Below are 5,378 nucleotides of genomic sequence, written 5' to 3' on the forward strand. Positions count from 1 at the left end.
GGATGCCCGAGTTAAAATGTGTAAGTATAACTCTGTAAGCTGATTTAACTAGAAATGCACTCTGTCGAGCTGCCAACTTGCGCATTGCACACAAGTAGACCATGCATGTATAGCCTACTTGTGCGCAAGCAGAGAGCGTCATGAGGTGTGCTCACCACTGCTGTCAAGTGTCATCAAGTACCATAAAAACTCCATAGACTTGGCTGTCCCCTAAAGCTCTCTGCTGCTGTCTAGGTTTGAAATACAGCAGTGGTCAGTGGTGCCTCATTGGCCGGTGGAGTACACCGACATACACACACACCCAGCCGATACATACCCCATATTGACCTACCTGACATACATACATACTTGGTCCCTGATTGGCCGAACGACACCACCAATACATACTTGGTCCCTGATTGGCCGAGCGACGCAACCGACATACGCAGCCGATTACAGTGCTTGCGCACTCTGCTTGCACAAGTAATAATTTCAAAATAAACTGTATAATCTGTATAATTTTAAACATCGTCAAAATATAGAGGCCGCTCAGAAACACAGAAGCCAGACACTGGAAAAACATGGATTAAACCTCTGTGGTAGCAAAAAGGGCTTAGAATAACACAACGCTTATTAAGAAGACATTCGCTTTTGAAGTTAGTTCGAGAGAAGCCGTGATGACGTCATCACTTGGCGAACTTCGCTAAGACAGAGCTTCACCTTGGGTAAACACCGACGGTTAGACCTACAGTTTCAGTCAAAAAAAAGAAAAGAGGGAGAGATTATCCCTTGAGGAATTGAGCACGCTTCTGTCAAGCACTGTTCCATGTGAACGAGTTTTGCTCTCCCAGCCGGCCATCCCATTCCCCCACCCTCTCTCTCTCTCTCTCTCTCTCTTTCTCTTGTCCAATCTCATCACGCAGAGGCAAAGAGGTCAGCAGCAGGAGGGTCTTTTTGATGGAGCGGTAGAGTCCATTGGCCCCTGCACACCTCATCTCTCAGCAAACACAGCGTGTCTCCACCTTACAAGGACTGACAGTCGGCGGGAGAAATCGAGCAGATCAACCTGCCTTGTTTGTTCGGAGGAAGGGCCGCCAGCTGGCTCACACATCGCTGAGCATACAAGGTAAGAATAAAATGAAACCTATGGTGAGAAATGTCTTTATTCCTACACGTTTACAAAGACCAATGAAGAAGCCACGGTCCCAAGTGCTCCGTGAGCAGATGCATCTGTGCGAGGCAAACAGGAAAAAGGTACTTTCACGCCTATACACAGTGAAAACCTGGGCCCGTAAGATCCACTTATATACTCCCGTTCATAACGGATCATGCGTATGTGCGCATACATTCCGAACGCATGCGTATTTCTTCACATATACTTGGCTCTTAACTTTATTTCTATTGAGGTTCAAGCTCAAACAAGGTCATACACATCCACAGACCTTCTGAAGGCAGGTACTGAACCCAATGTTCATACAGGGGTACATTTGTACACTCAGAGTTAGATTAACAAGTGTACCTTTGAGCAAATATAATGATAGCATTCCTTTCTCCTATGGTTTATAGGTAAGGAGACTGCTATAGTGAAACACAGGAAAACGAACTAAATAGTCATGTCGAAAGTCTAAAGCTGTGTTGTTTGATCACTGCGCGGACCCCCCCCCCCCCCACCCAATGCATACATCCTGGATTCACACCTGCTACAGAGAACAAATTACAAGATTAAACATTGTGGTTTCTCCCATCAACAGAACACAAGCACGCGCGCACACACACACACACTCGCGCACGCACGCACGCACACAAACACGAAGACCTCATAGCAGCTGAACCTGTGCTAAATTGCTCTGCAATTAGTTTTCGCTTGGTTTGATGTTGATCTCTCATGCCCCGAGGCCCCCGGAGCTAAATGATGAATTAGTCCTGCTACCTCATCATAAACCATCATCTTCCACCTGGAGCTCCACATGCTACACTGTCTGAACAACAGGCCATACTGCTCCCGTCTGTCCTCAATAAACTGTACATTATGTGTAGTTCTGTCATATAGTTTATTGTTATGAAGTTCTCATTATATACACACAGTATATGTGATTTTATGATCAATACAGGACTCGTGTAAAGTAATGCCCTTTCTGTAATTCCATCGGCTGTTAGTGTTTTATTATGACATTGTGATATGATCGACTAAATGTTCCCAAATGTTCCTGGAAGGCAAACGTGTTTTGGAAGAATTATTGGGTTCGTAGTGTTTTGTGAGTGTTAGTGTAATCTTGTATTTTTATAGTGTGTTGTTTTAGTTGACAGGTGTTTGTAGGTGTGTTGTGTTTGTAGGTTTGTTGATGCCTTAATACCGGTAGTTTAAAAAAAAACGTGTTAAAAACTTAAAAGTATTCAAAAATAAACACTTGCCTGGCTATAATTCACACTTACCGGGACCGAAATATAGTTTATCCCAAACCTTTCCATGCCAAGGTTCCCCAAATAACCAGGGCCATGGCCCCTGTTTTGAAATACGGGGGCCATGCTCTATCGATGCGACGCATTGTGAGCTTGCAGTTATTGTCTCCACCAGGCCGAAGGTCCGTCCGTGTGTCCGTGTGTGTGTCCGTGAGCAGCTAATCTCGGCCACCGTTAACCCGGTCGATGCCAAATTTTGCACACACACTCCCTGGATGCCAACGATGAACCTCTGCCCCAAACTTTCCAGAACGGCCTGTTATAGCGCCACCAGGAGGCCGCTTTGTGCAAAACAAGTTTTTGCACAGTACACCTACAGATTTTGTCCAAACATCACGCAAATTGGTACACAGTCTCTCTAGAGCCATTCAACGAAACCGGTCTTTCAGATTTCTCAGACTCCATCCTGATTGGTTAAGATTGGCTTCCAAAGTTCACAGGAGTGCTCAGTTTAAAACAAAATGCTGCAAATCATGAACACATCGCGTGGTTTCCGTGAAATTGTGCACGCACATTCCCACTAGGCCGAGGACGAAATGCCACATGAACAATTTCAACTCAGCCTCAAGGTGGCGCTATAACTGGCCGAAAAGTGTTTTTACCTCTAACTGTTCGGATCTGTGGATAATTTACTTTTGTTGCCCTTTTATCCAACCACCAGATGAAGGCAAGCTGCAATGTCCTACATTCCTATCCTGGTGGAGACCTGTGCCCAGAAGGGCACTTTTTCTAGTTGCAGCTATTTTCTAAAGATTTTATATACATTTGAAAATGTATAAAAAAGTTACTTTCTAGTTTTCGAGTACATTTTTTTTTGTACTTCTACTAGTATTTAGTTAATTATGAAATGTTGAATTCCGGACTTTTACTTGTAACAGACTATTTTTATACTTTTACTCAAGTACAAAATTGTGAGTACATTTTCCACCACTGCGAGAGGGACACCTGGCCGAGAGGCCATCGTGAGGCTGGAGGCCAAATCTCCTGCAAGATGTCAAATTCTTTGATTAACATTCCTGTCTGGGACTCATTTAGCAGCTCTGTCAACAGGTGCACGGGGGGGGAGCCAGGCAGCTCACAGACAGAATAATTGGAGGGAATTCTGACTCTGTCCTTCATCGCTGCTAATAATGAGGCAGGTGAAAGAAGGAGCCCCGACCTCAGGCACCTAAGCAGAGGTGGACTGGACATAGTACGCAAAAAGACTGTAGTCTGTACTCAATAAAAAGTATAGGCTATTATTTAAACACTTAAACATAGCATCGCTATTCTGGGGACGGACATTTCAGGAAATAGTATGTCGTGAGCTTCTAGATCGTGTTATCGTAGTGTAGACAAAAACAGGAGGCCTAGAGCTCTTGGGAATCTTGACAACTAAGTACGGGGTATAAGTGGTTAAAACAATAATGAGTCAAGTAGGCTAGAGTGAAGAGAATCCTCAAGTACTGAGTTACTTCATTCATGTGATCTAATGTATTGTTGAAATGATCATAAACCAATAGAAATAACAATACAAAATTGGATGATGTCTGTCTTGTCTCTAAACAAACAGAATGAGCATTTTGAATGTAGCCAAATCATTTGAATATTTTTACTTTTACTACTACTACGTTGTCTTTAACAAATACACTAGTGAAAAGAGAAAGTAAAAGTGAAAAGTATGTTTCTCTTAAGTTACGAGTAAGGGAAAAACTAATTACTAGCCACCTCTGTCGCAACTTCGCAAGGCCTCCATGACCCTGCACTCTCACCAAATAGAGAAAGAAAGACAGATAAAGACTGCATTTGTCCCCTCCTTGTATGTGTGAAAGTGTGTCTGTGTGGGCACTTGCATGAATGCGATAGAAAGGTTAGATGGTGCTGATTTAGAGTTTTCTTCTTGGCAATGGGAACTTTTTTTTTTCTTTTATTCAAGCTGAGATCTTTTTTTTCCCCCAAAGACCCTGGGTTACAAAATCCTGTGAAAGCAACAGCTGTTGTTTCCTTTTCTCCAAACAAAGGCCAAGGACCCACTGGAAGCTGATACGCCATTCAGGGTCGGCTGTAAAACAAAGCAACTATGGTGGAATGGAGTCCGTTCTCCACAGAGCCCTGTCAATTTGGTGCTCAACACAACAAGAATATGTGATGGCACCCTTTTTAGCCTCGACAGAGAAAGAGGCAAATGTGTGTAGTCAAACATCCCTAAGATTAATTTATCCAACTCCAACGCCAACGTAGGAGGTGCCAACAAGACCACAGAAATGTAGCCCCTCAAATAACAAACTACTTTCTGAACTTGCATTTCACTTGCAATTTACAGCTCATGAGGAGCTCATGAAGGGAGGAGAGTAATATATCTCCAACTCCAAGACAGACAGTGCCAAACTCAATTTTAATGTAAGCAAACCTTTTATTCAGCGTTGACTTTGCAAATCTGGAACTGATTGCTTGGTTTGTAAATCTCATTTGGCCCTTATGTCCTTATTCATTAAGGCCAGTTTATTTTGCACAACTTTTTGGTGGGCGGAAACAAAACATTACATGGATGCATGCACCTGTCATACAGCTGCCATAAAATTTATATTATAATAATATTAATAATAATATCATCATCATTATTAATGTGATTATTTTTATCGTTATCTTATTTGTTTACGGGGGGGGGGGGGGGGGGCTACCCTTCACAGTCAAGGGTAGCCAGCCAAATAAATCCCAAATAACTTTTATGGAGACGCGTGCCAAATGTTGGGTTTTATAATCAACTGTGGTATGAAGTAGTGTCACACTGTTATAAATGAACAATGTAGTCATTCATTCCAGATGTCCCGTCCTTAACCCTAAGCATACATCTTATACAATATTTATAGAAAGTGTATGGTAAAAGTCATTTTCTGGCTTTTCTCTCCCACTGTTGTCTCTGTTTCTCACTCTCACCGACTTTTCTCTCTCTGTGCACT

This window comes from Protomyctophum parallelum (assembly GCF_964188405.1).
Source record: "Protomyctophum parallelum genome assembly, chromosome: 15".
In the NCBI taxonomy this organism is placed as follows: Eukaryota; Metazoa; Chordata; class Actinopteri; order Myctophiformes; family Myctophidae; genus Protomyctophum; species Protomyctophum parallelum.